Source organism: Ovis aries, chromosome 26, assembly GCF_016772045.2.
Source record: "Ovis aries strain OAR_USU_Benz2616 breed Rambouillet chromosome 26, ARS-UI_Ramb_v3.0, whole genome shotgun sequence".
Taxonomy (NCBI): Eukaryota; Metazoa; Chordata; class Mammalia; order Artiodactyla; family Bovidae; genus Ovis; species Ovis aries.
The window spans coordinates 37,273,466-37,293,758 of record NC_056079.1 but is presented as its reverse complement, the minus strand read 5'-3'; the positions used below and the strand labels follow the sequence as shown (position 1 = coordinate 37,293,758).

Sequence of the window (20,293 nt, the reverse complement as noted above, 5' to 3'; positions counted from 1 at the left end):
CAGGCGATTCTTTACCCCCTGAGCCACCTGGGAAGTCCCACTAGGGCTATACGACCGAACTATAAACTCCACCGGCCCTGCAGCTCCAACTCCCTAACGATGGATAACAGAGGATATTTTTGTAATAAAATCAGTCTCCCTGGTGGAGGACACTATGACTCTTCCCAGTGACCCTTGCAGAGTCCATCGTTAGGGCGTTGGAGCTGCAGGGCTGGATGGTGCCTGATCGTAGTCAAGGGTGGGGCACCAGCAGCTGACCTGCAAAAGGACTCCCCAACACTGCTTCTCAGGCTCGTGGCCTTGAAGTCGTGGCGTGACCTCTCCCAGCCTCAGCTCCTCCTCTGTAGGGCGGACAGAATGACACCTGCCTGTGACTCTGTGAGGAGCACTGATGCGGTGGTTCTCAAAGTGCATCCCGGACCAGCGGCCTCAGCCTCATCTGGAAACCAGTGAGAAACACACATTCTCAGGCCCCACCCAGCCCCGCTGAGTCAGAAACAGACTGGGAGCCCGTCAGGCAGGGAAGCTGCCTGAGTTTTAACGAGCCCTATGGGTGATTCTGATTCATAGCCAGGTCTGAGAACCATGGCCAGGCTGCTCTTTTTACTTATTAACTGCTTTAAAAAAAAAAAAAAGAAAGAAACATAAGTATAGTTAATTTACAATGTTGTGTTTGTTTCAAGTGTTTGCTTCAAGTTTGTTTCAAGCAAAGGGCTTCAGTTATACCTATTTGTACATATGCTTTTTCAGATTCTTTTCCCATGTAGGTTATTACAAGATACTGAGTAGACGTTCCCTGTGCTATGCAGTAGGTTATTGTTTATTTTATATACAGTAGTATATATCTGTTCAGACTTCCCAGGTGGTTCAGTGGTAGAGATCCCACCTGCCAATGCAGGAGATGTGGGTTCCATTTCCCTGGAGCAGGAAAATGACAACCCAAACTCCAGTATTCTTGCCTGGAGAATCCCATGGACAGAGGAGCCTGACGGACTGCAGTCCATGGAGCTGCAAAAGAATCGGACATGATTTAGCGACTAAATAACAACCACCACAAAGGATCTATTCATCCTGAACTCCTAATTTATGGCCCAGCTGTTCTTAAAGCACTCTGCACAATACCTGGTGTGTTAACAGTTCAACAAGTGACAATTACCACTGTTACAGCCGAACTCAGCTTACTTCGTCCCTTCCCTGAAATGCAGGTGACACACGGTTCTACTAACAGTTGTTAAATTTCCGTGACGATGCCAACCGGGATGGTGATGATAGTGACAGGGAGGCTTAAAGTGGCAGCTTTTCTACCCAGAGTGGCTGGAAGGCGGACAGAGCCCAGAGGACACCCTAGTTCATGGCTGAGAATTTATACGACTAACTCAGAGACGTGTCCCCTCTGCAGCCATCCAGAGGGCAGAAAGGCATAAAGGAGCTGCTTATACAGAACTTTGTTAGTTCTGGCTGCCATGGAATTCTCCACCGTCGACCCGGGGGGCTTTGGGGGGCCCTGGTGGAGGGTTGGCTGCTATGCCTTCACGTGGTGGTCGGAATCCAAGATCATCCACAGCCTAAAAAGACGCCACCACCCCCCACACACACACACACATACACCCGGCTGAGCTCCCAGTGGGCTGGAGAAGAGGCGCCATCTCCGGCCACGAGGGGCACAAGCCTGGAAGATCAGAGGAGCCCAATGCCCGGGCCTCGTCACCCTTCGGGGAAGGCTTGCCCGGATGCTCCAACAGGTCCACTGGAGCGAGCAGGAATCCCACCGGGAAAGAGTCTCCCTCCAGCCCGGCCCCTGCCTCTGGCCTACCGCTGGTCCCTTCCCTGCCCTTTTGCCATAAATCACCTTTTCCAGAGCCATCCGCCAACGGGCTCCAGCCAGGCTGAGGTGGAAGGCAGGGGATTTCTCCCCTGTCCTCTCTCTGCTTTGGATGGCATCTCCAGCAAGGGCACCAGACAGGCCTTCCCTCCGCTTCCGCAGAAGTCTCCATGGGGCTGCAGCTCGTGGCCTCTGGGGACAACCACCACTCCCCCTCAACCCCGACCCCTTTGTTCAGTGGCTTCCTGCTATTGCTCACCTCTGGGTGACTGCATCACCCTCCATTCAGCTTTCAGACCTTTCAAAGACCTTCTTAACTAAGTCCTTGCATCAGCAGGTTCCTAGCTGGCTGCACGGGCCACGACTAAAGCAGCCTCCTCTTTCATCATCAGCCTTGATCGTGCCTTACCTGAGGCCTGCCCAAATGACCCAGCTTCCTTATCAAGACGCTCCTTGGGGCTATCTTCTTCAGTGGGGAGCTCCTGTACAAACCTAGGTCTGGGACCAATTAGATTTGATACCAGCCTTTGCAACTGTGCCCTGACACCAACCCCAGCCCTGATCACTCAGACCTGCTGCCCATCTAACTAGAGCCCCCTTGGAGACTCCCTGGTGGCTCAGATGGTAAACAATTTGCCTGCAATACGGGAGACCTGGGTTCAATCCCTGGGTCTGGAAGACCCCCTGGGGAAGGGAATGGCAGCCCATCCTAGTATTCTTGCCTGGAGAACTCCATGGACAGAGAAGCCTGGTGGGAAACAATCCACGTGGTTACATAGAGTCGGACACAACTGAGTGACTGATGCTTTCTCCTTGTATTCGGTAACTAAGCTAACGGGCACACTGAGTTTCTCATCAGATATTTTACGCTTGAAACTCTTTCCAGGAGCAACTAAACACCCACTGCGAACTGATTAGGTTAAACAGGCAAAAGTCAACTTGTAACTTGAGATAACTATGTAACTGGCCCCACACTCACCTGATGTTTTCACAACGTTCTGCTTTCTTTTGGCTGGAAAGATATAGCAGCTGTAGGAACCAGAGTCAGAACACGGTGTTCCAGAAAATGAGGATGCTTCTGGCAACAACCCACATAAATGCAGCAAGTACAGTATTAATGACCAGCCTTGCCTGATGCCTCGTGTTTGGTATAAGAGCTCTACCCCATTACAAGTTCTGCTTCCAAAAGCAATCACTGAATGACCCTTAATGGCCAACCTTTTAGAGCTCCACTCTCTTAATTGATTTCTCAAAAAAGCTCAGTAGTGAAAAAGCCAAACCAGACAACTGCATGTAAGACTATGATGGTGTTGATCTGGGATTGAAGCCAGGACTGGCAAAGGCTGTGACTTTCCAGGGCAGACAAGCACTATATTTATTAGAGTTGCACACTGCACTACAGCTTTTGGAAACATTCAGCTCTTGTCCATGAGAGCTTCTAGAACAGGAAGAGGGTACGGGGTTTCCTTAAATGTTAAGTCAACTGCGAGAAGTCACTACCTTGATACGTGCTTCTGAGCCCTTCCGGAGTGACTCGGCTATTCCCAGTCTGCCCCGAAGCTTGTGCAGGCAGCTGTCTTAAGGAAAAGCACATTAATACAAAGAAGGAAGAAAAGAACAGGCGCAGACATACAGGTTATGTTCTAAAAGAAGCCCCTGCACAAATGGACAAGGTCCCCAGGCGTTTATGCCACGCTACCCAAGCAAAGACACAGGAGCACTGTGTCTGCAAAAGAGCCCCTCCAAGTCAAACAAGCCCAGGAGACCTGACCGAGTGCTTTCAGGCCAGCACAGAGCTCCCATCTCACTGTATTTGCCCAGAGTCTAGTATTAACATCACCTAATGTTGTGCGTGAAGATGTAAAATCCCAAGAAAATACGCCCATAGAAACATCCATGTGAAACTCGGAGCTTTTCCAAAGCGCGCTGCTACTATTTTCTAAAGCCACTGACTTACTTTCAGGTTTCTACAGCTTTGGGAATCATTTAAATCATAACAGCTTAAGTTAAAAAATAACAACTTGGACTTTTATTATTTTTTCCCACCCCAGTTTCTGGATGACTTCATCTCTGAAAACTTACAAAAGGGAAATTTTTCAACTAGGAAATATGAGCGTGTGGGTCTTGTCCTGCGTCTTGCCTTCATTCCACCCCTGTCTAGTCATATGACCATGAGTATATTTCATAATCTCTCTCATCTTTCGTTCTTGTAAACAAGGTGGTTGGCCCCTTCTAGGCCTAAAAATGTTCTGATTACAATGTACAATCAGCTCCAGAGTAATAACCCAAGAAACGCAGTTTTCATTCAAGGTAAATTTGAAGCACGATGAAACAAAAACACCGGCTCTTAGATTTCTAAAACCATTTTGGAAACTATACTGCAGCCTAGGGCGGAGATTAATAATATAAGAGAAACAACAAGAAAGAGACCAAGGAATGTGTGTGATTTAGAATCGTTTCCAACAGTTACTATGTTTCACATGATGTAATGCACACTATTTTTTTCATAAATTTGCAGTCAAAAGCTTTTTCCTCTGCTTCAGAAGAGTTTGCAATATTTCTCAATGACAGCATGTGAGGAAGAGAAAAATCAAATATTACACTACGTGAGCTTTCATCCTGTCACAAAGCCATTAGAGCTAAGGAAAAACGGTGGCATTGTTTAGTTTTATTTAGAGTTTCTTCTAAACAAAATGAAAAACGAACAGAAAAACACTCTGAATATAAATTTTTAAAGACTTCAGGGATTCAAGAGCAATAGCAAATATATATGCATATATATATATATATATGTTGACATAGGCCTATAAATAGTCCCTTCTTCTATATGTATATAGGATTGTATGTGGCTCCTACCAAGTTTTCCTTTTCACACTGGCATCACGAGTAATTTAGATATCCTGCATTCCCAGGTCACTGTCATCAGGAATTTAGGGCCTGCCTATGTGAAAAAGATTCTGTCTCCCACTCAAACTATATACAATCTGTCCTGAATGCTATTGACTGACCCCCGTTGAGCTGAGTGAGGCATGACACTGTGCCCCATATTGTTTAAGTCACTTGTCCTCAAACCAGCCAACCAGGTACTACCTTACATTAGGTCTAGGAGCAGGAGAAAGAACAATCACATGTGTTTAGCACTTCAGGTCCAGAACTTCACAAACTGCACCCCATCCAATCAGACAAATGTGCCCTAAATACCTCAGTTTTTAATCCCCTCTCCTACCATAATACATGATGAGATAACAGTAACACTGCTATTTAAATAGAACTTTGACCAGGGGTCAGCAATCAAAGGCTGGAGCATATAATTTTAGCTTCTGCAGGCCACGAAGCAAAAGTGAGGCTATTATGTAGGTAACTTACATAACAAGGGAACACACACAAATATTCTCAAATTTGTTACCGATCAAATTCTAAAGACAGTAACACCAACTGTCTGTAACAGATCTCCAAACAAGGAAGAACAGAAATCTTGGGAGATTTGCGTTTTATCTAATTGGCTTTCATCTCCAAAAGCCAAGGCTCCCTATCACCACCCTTACTGCAAATATTCATCTGTGAATTCTTAGCTGGTAGGCAATGCAGAAACAGGCAGCAGGCCAGATCTGCCTGTGGCTGGCTGACCCCTGCTTTACAACTTACCCACAACTTACCCAGAATGTTTTCACTCATCATTCACTCCGCTCATTTTCATTATATGCCTTCAGGGATTCTTTTTTTAAAAATTTGATGAGTATGTACCATGTGCCTTACTGGACCACAGGGATACAGACGTTTCCATCTTTTCTGGATACATGCCTAGGAGTGGGATTATTGGATCATATGGTAGTCGTATTTTTAGTTTTTTAAGGCACCTCCATACTGTTCTCGGCAGTGGCTGCACCAATTTACGTTCCCACAAACAGTGGAGGTGGGGGTTCCCTTTTCTCCACACCCTCTCCAGCATTTATGATTTGTGGACTTTTTGATGTTGGCCATTCGGATCTGGGGAAGGAAATGGCAACCCACTCCAGGATTCTTGCCTGCAGAGTCCCATTGGACAGAGAGAAGCCTGGAGGCTACAGTCCAGGCGGTCGCGAGAGTCGGACATGACTGAAGTGACAGTGTGAGATGCTGTCTCATGGTAGTTCTCATTTTTATTTCTCTAATAATTAGTGATGTCAAGCATCTTTTCTTGTGCCTTTTGGCCATCTGTATGTCTTCTCTGGAGAAATGTCCATTTAGATCTTCTGCCCATTTTTGACTGGGTGGTTTGTTTTCTTGATATTGAGCTGTATAAGCTGTTTGTGTATTCTGGAGGTTAAAGCCTTCCATTTGCATCATTTGCAAATATTTTCTCCCATTCCATAGACTGTCTTTTTGATTTGTTTATGGTTTTCTCTGCTGTGCAAAAGCTTTTAAATTTAATTAGGTCCCATTTGTTTATTTCTGCTTTTGTTTCCATTACTCTGGGAGACAGATCCAAAAATATTGCTGTGATTTATGTCAAAGAGTGTTCTGCCTTTGCTTTCCTCAAGGAGTTTCATAGTATCTGGTCTTAACACTTAGGTCTTTAATCCATTTTGAGTTTATTTTTGTACATGATGATAGAGAGTGTTCTAACTTCTTCTACATGGAGCTGTCCAGTTTTCCCAGCACATTTATTAAAGAGATTGACTTTTCTCTATTGCATATTCCTTTCTCCTCTGCTGTAAATTAATTACCCATTAATCAGTTCAGTTCAGTTCAGTTCAGTCGTTCAGTCGTGTCCGACTCTTTGCGACCCCATGAATCGCAGCATGCCAGGCCTCCCTGTCCATCACCATCTCCCAGAATTCACCCAGACTCACGTCCATCGAGTCCACAATGCCATCCAGCCATCTCATCCTCTGTCGTCACCTTCTCCTCCTGCCCCTAATCCATCCCAGCATCAGAGTCTTTTCCAATGAGTCAGCTCTTCGCATGAGGTGGCCAAAGTACTGGAGCTTCAGCTTTAGCATCATTCCTTCCAAAGAACACCCAGGGCTGATCTCCTTTAGAATGGACTGGCTGGATCTCCTTGCAGTCCAAGGGACTCTCAAGAGTCTTCTCCAACACCACAGTTCAAAAGCATCAATTCTTCGGCGCTCAGCCTTCTTCACAGTCCAACTCTCACATCCATACATGACCACTGGAAAACCATAGCCTTGACTACACGGACCTTAGTCAGCAAAGTCTCTGCTTTTGAATATACTGTCTAGGTTGGTCATAACTTTTCTCCCAAGGAATGAGTGGGTTTATATCTGGGCTTTCTATTTTTTCCCACTTGGGTCTGTTTTTGTGGCAATAGCCATACTGTTTTGATGACTGAAGCTTTATAGTATAGTCTGAAGTCAGGGAGTATGATTCCTCCAGTTCTGCTCTTTCTCAGGATTGTTCTGACTATTCAGGGTTTTTTGAGTTTCCATACAAATTTTCATTTTTTTGTCCCAGTTCTGTGAAAAACGTCATTGGTAATTTGATTGGAAATGCACTGAATCTGCAGACTGCCTTGGGTAGTATAGTCATTTTGACAATATTGATTCTTCCAACCCCAGAACAGGATATGTCCCTCTATCTGTTTGTGTCATCTTTGGTTCCTTTCAGAGTGTCTTACAGTTTTGGGGAGTATAGGTTGTTTGCCTCCTTAGGTAGGTTTATTCGTGGGTATTTTATTCTTTTTGATGGTATGGTTAATAGGATTGTTTCCTTAATTTCTGTCTGATATTTCATAATAGTCTATGGAAGCACAACAGATTTCTATTAATTTTGCATCCTGCAACTTTATCAAACTTATTGATGAGCTCTGGCAGTTTTTTGGTAGTGTCTTTAGGATTTTCTACATGTAGTATCATGTCATCTGCAAACAGTGACAGCTTTACTTCTTCCTTCCCAATCTGGATTCCTTTTGTTCCTTTTTCTTGTCTGATTGCTGTGCACCAAAGACATAAACGGGACTAAGGGCTTCCTGCGTACTTGGAAGAGAGCGTACAAATGCCATCACAGAGATGTGTATGAGTCAGGCGGGGGCCGGGCAGCCCAGGAGGAAGCAGCCACCTCTGTCTGAGCAGCCAGCGCTGCCCCAGTGGTTCAGAGCCTGAAGTCTGGAGCGAGACTGCCTATCCTCAGATTGCTACTAGCCTCCAGCCAGCAGTGTGACCCTGAGCATGACAGTTAACCTCTGTGCCTGCTTCCCAGCTGTAAAGTGAGGGTGATAATATTGGTGCTTACCTACAGGCTGTTTTGAGGACTCAGCAAATTAATTCCTGCAGAGGACGGATGGCAGTGATGGAGCAGGCAGGACGAGCACGCAAGTGCTGACCACTCTCCTTAGGACAGAGGCCATTAGGATGCAGCTGAGTCATAAAGGGTGAGCGGGAATCTCCCAGTAAGACAAGGTGGGGAGAGAGCTCCCGGCAGAGAAAAACACATCCAAACACACACCAGGGTGAAAAGCAACCCTGAGCGCTTTGCTGTAGCTCAGAAGGGAAGGGGTTGGTGGGCAGGGGGTGAGGACGGTGGGAAGAGATGGCAGAGGCTTGTGGGTGCCATTCACAGGAACTGGTCTTGATCTCTGAGCCAGGGGGCACGGGTTCTAAGCCGCTGAGAGCAGCGGCACTGGGGGAGGGGTGCGGGGTCTGGTGGCAGAGCAGAGGATGCCTGGGAGGGGGCAGCTGAAGTGAAGTGTTAGTCGCTCAGTCACGCCCAATGCTGCGACCCCATGGACTGTAGCCCACCAGGCTCCTCCATCCATGGGACTTCCCAGGCAAGAGTACTGCAGCGGGTTGCCATTTCCTCCTCCAGGGGATCTTCCCAACCCAGGAATCAAACCCGGGGCTCTTGCATTGGCAGGCATTCTTTACCACTGAGCCACCAGGGAAGCCAGGACGGGGACAAAGTGACGGAATGGGGCTAAGACAACAGTGACAAGGAGAGGCGACCCCAGCCCGAAAAAGGAAGCTGCGGTGAGGATGTAGAGGTGAGGACGTGGGAGCTAGGCAGAAGCTCAGGGACCTTCAGTGGGTCACCAGGGAGAGGGACCGCAGGGAGTCCCCAGTGACAGCCAGATCAAAAAGGTGCATGGAGGGATTTACTGGTGGCCAGATGGGCACTCCAGGGGAGGAGGAGGAACACAGGGAGGAGTCCAGACACAGCAGTGACCCAGGTGAGACCCTGGGGCCACGGGGTGGGGGAGCGGCCACACCCCTGCAAGGCAATTCTCCAGGTTCTCAACAGGCTGGCCAGCAGAGGCGGGGATAAGGAGCTCGCTTATCTCCGGGGACACGCTGCCGGGAGGACCGCAGGAGGGAGCTGGAAAGAGGGGCCTGGAGTTCAGAAGGCGAAGTCCAGACACACAGACCCAAGGGTCATCCGAAAATGCGTGATAGGGGTGCCCCCTGCCCGCCCCCTGGAGAGAGGAGGACTAGCAGAAGGGGAGAAAGAGGGTGCTCAAAGAGGACTCTCTGAAGGACACGCGAAACCAGAGGGAAGCGGTGTCCCAGGAAGCCAGGGAGAAGACCTTGAACAGAGCGGAAAACACGGCCAGATGCTGAGGAGGCTCAGAGAGGATGAGGCTCCGAGCTGTCCAGACTCGGCGAGCAGCGTGCCCACGAGAGCTGAGGGCAGCCTGAACTTCCCAAGGGGAAGACAGGAGGTCATGGGTGGCAGCGGAAGGGAGCAGTGGGAATCCCACTTCCCGGTATTTATTCAAAGGAGATGAAGCTGGTGTCTTGAAGAGACAGCTGCCTCCCAGGCTCAGTGCAGGATCACTCAACACAGTCAAGACGGGGATACGGCCTAAGCGTCCATCCGGGAGGAGTGGACACGAGCCTCAAGGGCCATGTGTGCAGATACAGACAAGCAGATCTTAGGCAGCATGAGAAAGAAGGAAAGGCTGCCTCTGCCACACTGTGGACGGCCCTTTAGGGTGTTATGCGAAGGGAAACAGGCCAAAGACATTAAGTACCTTGTGTTTTCACTTATACGCAGACTTTTACAAGTCAAACTCAGAAGAACAGAGCATAGAAGGGTGATTGCCAGGGACCAGTGGGGATAGGGTGGGGGAGTGGGGGCATGATGGAGAGATGGTGCTCAAAGGTACAAACTCCCAAACTCCAAACGTAAGATGCATAGATTCCAGGGACCTGACGTACATCAGGGTGACTATCACTGACTATATGCTTTATTCCAAAATTGTCAAGAGAGTGGATCTTAAACGTTGTAACAGAAAAACAGCAATCTGAGGGGATGGAGGTGTCAGCCTATCTTATCCTGGCAAGCATGTTGCAGTACGCAGCAGTCACTACACTGTAGCCTTAAACCTGCATGAGTTACAGGTCAATACCATCTCAGTAGAGCTGGGAAGAAACTTCAGGCTTTGTGGGGAGTTAGGGAGAGCCGAGTGTAAATGTCTAGTCCAATGAGGTGGCCACAGTTACGTTAGAGTCAGATATTTGCCCGAAGTCCCTCAACTAGAACGTGGGAAAGTTGAAATTCTCTTTCATGAGTTCTAGCTCCAAGACCAATGCCCTTTCCACTGTGACGCTTTGGAAACATTGTGTTTGGGGTCAGGATGTAGGAGGCAATCTACAGCTAGGAACAATGGTACTATTAACAACGATGCGCTTGGTTAACACTTTTAGCTTTTCCAGGGCCATAAAATGAGTATCTGAATGGACTTTATCTCATCAACATCTATACAACCCCTCTGCTCTGGCAATTATGTCGAGTGGAAAATGAAATTGAAGCTCTCAGAGTCAGTAACTTGCCGAAGCATTAAGCAGAGAAGCAGTGATTCAAAAGGAAGTTAACTGGAAGCACTACTCACACCTCACTCCTGTTAGGAGGGCTACCATCAAAAGTACAGAAAACAAGTGTTGCTGAGGGTGTGGAGAAACTGTTAACCTTTGTGGGTCGTGGTAGGAATGCAGACTAGTGGAGCCACCATGCATAACAGTATGGCTGTGCTTCAAAAATTAAAAACAGATCCAGCAATTCTGCTTTAGGATATATACCCAAGAGAATCGACAGCAGAGCCTCAAAGAAATATCTGCACATTCATGTTCCTGGCATCACTATCTGTAACAGCCAAAAGGTGGAAGCAACCCCAGAGTCCATCGACAAAAGAACCAATAAACAAAATGTGGTGTAGGCAATGGAATATTACTCAGCCTCTATAAGGGAAGGAGATTTTGACACATGCTGTTACCATGAATGAACCCTGAAAACATTCCTGGTGCAGGAAGCCACTCACAAATGGACACACGCTGTATAAACCCAGTTATCTGAGTTAACTGAAGGCGTCAAGATTACACAGACAAAGGAGAAGGCGGGTTGCCTCGGGCTGGGGAGGGGGAGGGAAGGCGCAGGTATTGTTTACCAGACACAGGGGTTCAGTCGGAGAAGATGACAAAGTTCTGCAGACGGATGGTGGTGATGGTGACACCATGTGAATGTGCTCAGCACCACTGAACCGCACACTGGAAATGGTGAAGGCGGTGAATTTTATGTTACAGGAACTTCCCCACCGCACAAACAGCCTACGCTAAATATGTTAAATATTGTTAAATAATGTTAAATATTTTTATTTATTTATTTTTATCTGGGGGGCTGTGCTGGGTGTTCGTGGCTGTGTGTGCACTGCACCAAGCAGGGGCTACTCTCCAGCGGCCGTGTTCAGGCTTCCTCTTGCAGCTCTAGGGCTGGAGCACTCAGCAGTTGTGGCACACAGGCTTCGTGACCTCATGGCACATGGGATCCTCCCGGACCAGGGATCGAACCCCTGTCCTCTGCACTGGCAGGCGGATTCTGAACCACTGGACCACCAGGGAAGTCCCTAGGTTATCTTTTCAGTCATATAAATCAGTTACTCTCTGAGCCTAGAGCTGAAACCTCCTATTTCCGGACACGGATCTTACTAAACAGGGCTCACGGACCTGCTTTCAACGATGACTCAGACTTGAGGTTCGGCAGGTCCTCGCAACCCACTGCTGTGGTCCCTCTTTACGTGTAACTCTGGCCCAACAGTCTTTCTTATCTACAGAATCAGGCGAATTAGCCTCCTTCTTTGTATCTCCTATGATATGTGGACAGTTTCTATGTCACCGTCAGCCTGACTATAGTATAGAAACATGATAGGCAGGAGTCGGACCAAATGACAAAGGTTCCTCACCATCAGGGGGCACCGTTCGTTATGCGACCCACAGAGTGGATCTTCGGTAAAAACTACGACTCCCGCCTACACCTATACTGACAATTCTTTGAGCTGAAAAACAGCCTACGTTCCCATCTCTTTCTGTAATTGCCTTTTCTATTTTGAACAAACTTCTTACAAGCAAAAACTTTTAAATGCTAAAAACTTAACTGATTAGACTACTGGAAGCTGTCGATTTGGGAGACAGCGATCAACTGCTAACACAGAAACAGACTAAATTATTTTAAGCCCTTGAGGTAGCTTTCTTGCAGTGAGGTCCCACTGTGGCAGAGACCACCAGTTGCCCATACAATATCCACCCTTCTGTTTTTTCTTGGCAACGGAACATCTATATTTTGAGGGGAGTAAAGTGCCTGGAGTAACAGGCAAATCTGACTTCCTACTTTTGCATTCCAGTCCCCTATAATGAAAAGGACATCTCTTGGGGGTGTTAGTTCTAAAAGGTCTTGTAGGTCTTCATAGAACCATTCAGCTTCAGCTTCTTCAGTGTTACTGGTTCGGGCATAGACTTGGATTACTGTGATATTGAATGGTTTGCCTTGGAAACAAACAGAGATCATTCTGTCGTTTTTGAGATTGCATCCAAGTACTGCATTTTGGACTCTTTTGTTGACCATGATGGCTACTCCATTTCTTCTAAGGGATTCCTGCCCACAGTAGTAGATATAATGGTCACCTGAGTTAAATTCACCCATTCCAGAAAACAACAGAATGGGAAAGGCTAGAGATCTCTTTAAGAAAATTAGAGATACCAAGGGAGCATTTCATGCAAAGATGGGCTCGATAAAGGACAGAAATGTTATGGACCTAACAGAAGCAAAAGATATTAAGAAGAGGTGGCAAGAATACACAGACGAACTGTACAAAAAAAGACCTTCACGACCAAGATAATCATGATGGTGTGATCACTCACCTAGAGCCAGACATCCTGGAATGTGAAGTCAGGTGGGCTTAGAAAGCATCACTACAAAAAAAGCTAGTGGAGGTGAAAGTGCTGCACTCAATATGCCAGCTAATTTGGAAAACTCAGCAGTGGCCACAGGACTGGAAAAGGTCCATTTTCATTCCAATCCCAAAGAAAGGCAATGCCAAAGAATGCTCAAACTACCACACAATTGCACTCATCTCACATGCTAGTAAAGTAATGCTCAAAATTCTCCAAGCCAGGCTTCAGCAGTACAAGAACTGTGAACTTCCTGATGTTCAAGCTGGTTTTAGAAAAGGCAGAGGAACCAGAGATCAAATGGCCAACATCCACTGGATCACTGAAAAAGCAAGAGAGTCCCAGAAAAACATCTACTTCTGCTTTATTGATTATGCCAAAGCCTTTGACTGTGTGGATCACAATAAACTGTGGAAAATTCTGAAAGAGATGGGAATACCAGACCACCTGACCTGCCTCTTGAGAAACCTATATGTAGGTCAGGAAGCAACAGTTAGAACTGGACATGGAACAACAGACTGGTTCCAAATAGGAAAAGGAGTATGTCAAGGCTGTATACTGTCACCCTGCTTATTTAACTTCTATGCAGAGTACATCATGAGAAACACTGGTCTGGAATAAGCACAAGCTGGAATCAAGATTGCCAGGAGAAATATCAATAACCTCAGATATGCAGAGGACACCACCCTTATGACAGAAAGTGAAGAGGAACTAAAAAGCCTCTTGATGAAAGTGAAAGAGGAGAGTGAAAAAGCTGGCTTAAAGCTCAACATTCAGAAAACGAAGATCATGGTATCTTGTCCCATCACTTCATGGGGAATAGATGGGGAAACAGTGGAAACAGTGTCAGACTTCTTTTTTGGGGCTCCAAAATCACTGCAGATGGTGAATGCAGCCGTGAAATTAAAAGACGCTTACTCCTTGGAAGAAAAGTTATGACCAACCTAGATAGCATATTCAAAAGCAGAGACATTACTTTGCTGACTAAGGTCCGTCTAGTCAAGGCTATGGTTTTTCCAGTGGTCATGTATGGATGTGAGAGTTGGACTGTGAAGAAAGCTGAGTGCCAAAGAATTGATGCTTTTGAACTGTGGTGTTGGAGAAGACTCTTGAGAGTCCCTTGGACTGCAAGGAGATCCAACCAGCCCATTCTAAAGGAGATCAGTCCTGGGTGTTCTTTGGAAGGACTGATGCTAAAACTGAAATTTCAATACTTTGGCCACCTCATGCGAAGAGTTGACTCATTGGGAAAGACTCTGATGCTGGGAGGGATTGGGGGCAGGAGGCAAAGGGGACGACCCAGGATGAGATGGCTGGATGGCATCACTGACTCGATGGACGTGAGTTTGAGTGAACTCCGGGAGTTGGTGATGGACAGGGAGGCCTCAGTTCAGCTCAGTTCAGTTCAGTCACTCAGTCGTGTCCGACTCTTTGCGACCCCATGAATTGCAGCACACCAGGCCTCCCTGTCCACCACCATCTCCCAGAGTTCACCCAAACCCACGTCCACCGAGTTGGTGATGCCATCCAGCCATCTCATCCTCGGTCATCCCCTTCTCCTCCTGCCCTCAATCCCTCCCAGCATCAGAGTATTTTCCAATGAGTCAGCTCTTCGTATGAGGTGGCCAAAGTACTGGAGTTTCAGCGTTAGCATCATTCCTTCCAAAGAAATCCCAGGGCTGATCTCCTTCAGAATGGACTGGTAGGATCTCCCTGCAGTCCACGCGTGCTACAATTGATGGGGTCGCAAAGAGTTGGACACGACTGAACGACTAAACTGAACTGAACTGAACGGACAGTGCCTAGAGAAAATTACCTTTCCAACATCCCCTGAAGATAGAGATGGGCAATAAGACATTAGTGGAAGTCATCAGATAGCGTTTCTAGCTTATTGAACCTGCAGGTACCCTTCTGACCTTCCCTCTTCATTCTTTGTCCTTCACTGAGATAGGCAAAACGGCTGGAGTGGCAGCAGCCGTCTTGAGCCCATGAAGGAGGGAGGCCAAGAGAATCTCAGGTGTCCTAACATCCTGAGGACATCAAAGCAGTGTCAGCAACTGTCCACCAGTAGTCTTCTTGTTAAGAAAATAAACACTTGGGTATTTAAGATCACGGTGGGACAGACTGTTAACTCTCAGCCGAAGGCAGTTCTTAAAGGGGAATACATAGGCTACCAAAAAGATCCCGTATCTCGGTGATAAGACATTTGTTGTAAATATTATAAATGTTGCAGATGATGGTGATGTTAGTCTTTCTGAGGGAGCAGGCACTGAAGCACAGGAAGGCTAAAGCAGTTCACCCAAGGTCTTGTGGCTAATAAGCTGGAAGCCGGGCTCTGAATCCACAGTCCATGCTTTTGACTACAAGACCATAATATCACACACGATATACGAACATACACTGCACAAAGTAACCTCCACAGATACATTAATCTTCAAGAAGCTTTGCTGATTCACAAAGGGAAATTCTTATCTCACACCACCCCCAAACTACTCCTCTGACACTGCTTCCTGCAAGAACTGAGACCCTTGTAAGCCTCACAAGGCCCTCGACCAGCTTCACAGCCGCCTTACGTGTTGCCTTAAATCCCGCTTAGACCATGACCACGGTCTCCTCCGGAAGTCCCTCCTCACCCCCTTCCACCACGGCAAGATTCACCTCCCGAAAATGCACTCTGATCTCATCCCAGCTCTTCACACAAGCCTTCAGTGTTCCACGTGGCCTGCCGGTGTTCCCAGACTCTCCCCACCTTCCCGCCTCACCACTCCCCACTCCACGCCCTCCAGCGTGCCCTGCGTTCACCTGGGCTTCTCCATCTTGGACCCTGGCATGTGCACGTGGACACACGTCCTCTCCCAGCCCTCCCCCAGCTCCACCTTCAGCATCAGACCTCACCCATAAGACCAAGTCTAATAGCTTGCATGCCATGTTGTGGCTCCCTTCCAGACAAGGGCTCAGCTGCCACGGATCTGTCTGGGGAGGGAAAGCTCTGGGTTTCAGAGTCTCCCCTAGAGAGAACAGGGGGAGCCCAACCTGGCAGCAGCCCCCATGCAGACCAGGGCCAGGACTGGATCTTGTTCAGCATCACTCACCCGCCTCAGGCCCCTGCCCACTGAGCATCCTTTCCACTTTCTTCCTGTCATCGGATCAAAATCAACACCTTGGACAGTCTTCAAGCTAAAAATACTCCACGAAAGGGAAACACATAATCCTCAGGATGTCTGAGAAAGGGGGGTGAGTGAGGCCCCAGGGAAGCTTTTCCAGCACCAAGGGGTCCAGTCAACAGGAGGCGGCTGCCGTGCTGACCCAATGACCAAACTCATCTGAGTCAAGGAAATGCAGAAGGCAGCTGGCCCAAGGCCAGGACACCCTAAGAAGGGGCTCACCTCCCCTGAGACCAACGGGAGCGTTAATTACCACCGACAGCAGAGCATCTTGCACAGTATACCCAAGTCCAGCCAAACACAGAGCCTCCTCCTGGGGCTGCAGGTCTCACTGATGGATAAAAGCCATCAGATTCAATGCATGACGTGCACAAGAGCCGAGCCTGGAGCTCCTGGGTGTGACTGACTGCAGTTCTCCCCAGGGCGACGGCTGCCAGCAGGGTCCTCTGCTCACGGGACCCTGGGCGCTCCTCCCGACCCTGAGATTCCTCATATCATACACACGGTGTGTGGGCATCTGGACAGCAGTCCTCCAAGTACCTAGGGGCTCCTGGAGGGCAGGGACTTCTCTGATGGCTCAGATGGTAAAGAATCTGCCTGCAATGCAAGGGACTCAGGTTCTATCCCTGGGTAGAGAAGATCCCCTGGAAGGAGGCATGGCAACCCACTCCAGGATTCTTGCCTGGAGAATCCCATGGACAGAGGAGCCTGGCGGGCTACAATCCATAGGGTAGCAAAGCATCGAACACAACTGAGCAACTAACACACACACACACACACACACACACACACACACACACACACACACACACCCGCCCCTGGAGGGCGGCACCCACTCTACTGTGCTTTTCTGCCCTCTCAGACTAACATCCGCACTGCACTTGGGAGAGCTTTTCAAGGTTTTGAATGAAGAATGAGAATGCTCCGAATCGGCTGCATTTTATGGTTAATTAGGCAACTCAGTGGGTCACGTTCCCACCCTTCCTCTCCTCCCCTGCCCCGTGCCCCCATCACCTGGAAAACATCACCCAGTGAACATGCTGCGGGAGAGAGAAGAAAAGCGCACCTCAGCCCTGCGCGCTTCTGGAGCCCCCGTCACGCTGGCTTTAGGTGGACTGTTCCAAAGCATCACGAATGCTGGGTTTTTATTTTAAAACACATCTCATCCCTCTCCTCCCCAAATCACACCTGGCCTTACCCAGTAAACCGCAATAGTGGGGGAGGTGTTTACACCCCTCTTTCTTTGTCTGCCAGCGAATCCCCAGAACCCCTCCATTCCAATTAGGAAGAATTCTGTTTCCGGTTCTAACAGATTTCACAAAATAGCCAAGAGTGTGAGCCCAAGCCCAGCTCAGCCGTATCTGTGTTCTCGTAGGGACCAGCATTTTCCTCAACATCCGCAAAGGAAACTTGACTTCCTAAAAGGAAAGCTGTAGGGGCAGGGAGGCCGATGGCGCTCCACACCCCCAGCCCACCCGCCAGAGCTGTCAGAGCCACCTCCACTCAGGCTGCCAGGAACGCGGGCCCAGGCACCAGTCGGGGCAGGGAGGACCATGCGGGGCTTCGGGGTGCCTGTTCCTCGTCTGAAGCTGACCAGGCCCCCAGAAGAGTTCTTTCTTACGTCTGCAGCCTTCAGGGAAGGAGAGGGATCGCTGTCACGGGGATAATAAACATCTGTGGCTGCACCCCAGGCATCTGGAGGCCAGATCCCCCCAGGATGTGGTCCCCCCAGGATGTGGTCCCCCCAGGATGCCGTCCCCCAGCAGGAGGTGGGGGCAACGCCAAGCAAAGGCCTGGTGTGGTGGCTCTCACTTCCCTCCACATCCTATCTGAGCAAAAATCAACACCACAGACAGTCCTCAGGCTAAAATACATCACAGAAGGGAAACTCGTGACCCTCAGGATGTCTGAGAAAGGGGCCTGGAGGGAGGCCCTGGGGAAGCTGTCCCAGTACCGAGGGGTCCAGCCAACAGGAGGAGGCGGCTTCTCTGATCCGCTGACCAAAGCCATCCGAGGCCAGGAAATCCAGAAGGCAGCTCAAGGGAAAAGCAGCGTGAGGTTCAACAGGATCTGAGAACACCAGCGCTGCCGGTGGAAATTCTGCTGCTGAAGCCAGGAAATCCTTGCTTGGTTGAGAGCTCAGGCAGTTCTATGTCCAAAACACACAGTTACACAGGGCCAGCGCCGCCCTCTGAATTCCAGTTAAGGGCTTCCTGGGTGGCTCAGAGGGTAAATAATCCACCTGCAATGCAGGAGACTCAGGTTCAATCTCTGGGTAGGAAAGATCCCCTGGAGAAGGAAATGGCAACCCCCTCCAGTATCCTGGTCTGGACAGAGGAGTCCACGATTGAGCAACTAAGCATGCATGCTAAGGGGCCCAGTTAATACTGCAGATGCCAGCCCACTTACCAATTATTTCCTATAAAGCTGCCTGATTTAGAGGACACGTGGTGTTAGAGAAGACTCTTGAGAGTCCTTGGACTACAAGCAGATCAAACGAGTTAATCTTCAAGGAAATCAATCCTGAATGTTCACTGGAAGGACTGACCCTGAAGCTGAAGCTCTAATACCTTGGCCACCTGATGTGAAGAGCCAGCTCATCAGAAAGACCCTCATGCTGGGAAACATTGAAGGCAGGAGGAGAAGGGGACGACAGAGGATGAGATGGCTGGATGGCATCACTGACTCAACGGACATATGTTGGAGCAAGCTCCGGGAGATGGTGAAGGACAGGGAAGCCTGGCAAGCTGCAGTTCATGAGGTCGCAAAGAGTCGGACACAACTGAGCAACTGAACAGCGACAAATACCTGAGGGTAGGTGAGCGGCAGGAAGAATGACAGCCGGACCAGCACCGCTATAAGTGACGCAGCGTCAGAGGTGGAGACTGTTTACTGAAAGTCATTGATCGAACATGGGAAGTTGGGAGATGATCGCTCTGGAGAAGGTGGCCTCCGTAACTTATCATCCAAGGGGGCACACATCGGAGAGTGAGGGCACCACCGCTGATGACTGTGCGGGGCAGCAGACAGCCCCCGGGAACCCCAGGTGGCCAGCGTGCGGTCACCATCCTCAGGGGCCACATTCAAATTAAATCGATGGCAGGGATCAAAGGTTTAGCTGACATCACTTAAAATCCACCCCCAAATGCCCTTAAAACTCTACTAAATGTAAACAGCAAAACCATTCAGCAGCTCCATCGTGAGCAAACACAAGGAGCCGGCAGAGACAGGGACAAAGTTGGGGGACGAGGCGGGAGGTGGAACCAGAGAAATACGGGTTAGTCTGGACCCGAGGTCAAGGTGACTGATCACACGACTGCTTCATTTCTCGCCTCTTAACGGCTGAATGATGCCGTGTTTCTATGGGCAGAGGGGCACGCGCAGCGCACACTAAGCAATGAAGCCAACTCGTCAATTCAGCACCCGTGACCCACCCTGCACCCACTGCACCCGAGCCAGGGCAGCACCCACCCCCACACACTGCACGGAGGCCCATCCAGGTGACGGATTTTCGTCTCTGTTAGTCAGGCGCTTACACGCTGACACACTGACTGGTGAGAGCTCCAGGCTTTCGGATCTCTTCCCGAAACTCATGGTCTGCCGTGATGAGGGTTCGCAGCAGGTCACCGAGGAGGGAGGGTTCCCTGTGCAGCATAGCCAAGCCTCCCAGTCCTCACCTGCACCCAGAGAGGAGCCGCGGGAAAGCGGGAGCACCGAGTGGAGGGGCAGCGCGCGCCTGGTGCCCTAACCCCGCCAAGGGGGCACCCAGCCCAGTCCTCTGCACCACCATGTGGACAAGGCCACGCTATTTACTTATTTATCTATTACTTTGAATCTCAATTTTAATGTTTTAATTTTTATTTTTTATTGGAGTATAGTTGATTTACAACATTGTGTTAGTTCCAGGTATACAGCAAACTGGTTCAGTTATACACATACACACACACATATATATGTACTTTCTATTTCAGACTCTTTTCCCACTTAGGATATACAGAACATTAAGCAGAGTTTCCTATACAGTATACAGTCTGAGAATTATTTATTCTACGTGTGTGTGTGTGAATGTGTGAGTCGCTCAGTCATGTCTGACTCTTTGCGACCCCATGGACTGTAGCCTGCCAGACTCCTCCGCCGATGGGATTCTCCAG

At 48.8% G+C, this 20,293-nt stretch overlaps 1 protein-coding gene across 23 annotated transcripts in view; it reads right to left on the bottom strand.

The window, feature by feature from the left end:
• CSGALNACT1 (chondroitin sulfate N-acetylgalactosaminyltransferase 1) overlaps positions 1-20,293 on the bottom strand; it is a 336,716-nt gene that overhangs the window by 270,881 nt on the left and 45,542 nt on the right. Inside the window, exons 1-2 of one of the 23 annotated variants that reach the window (XM_060407067.1) lie at positions 18,951-19,232; positions 18,097-18,384 (exon numbers count right to left, since the gene is read on the bottom strand). The exons of the other annotated variants lie outside the window; for them this stretch is intronic. The gene's annotated coding sequence lies outside the window, so the exon portion shown is untranslated. Of the gene's footprint in view, positions 1-18,096; positions 18,385-18,950; positions 19,233-20,293 lie in introns of those variants that run through there. 23 annotated transcript variants of the gene reach the window in all.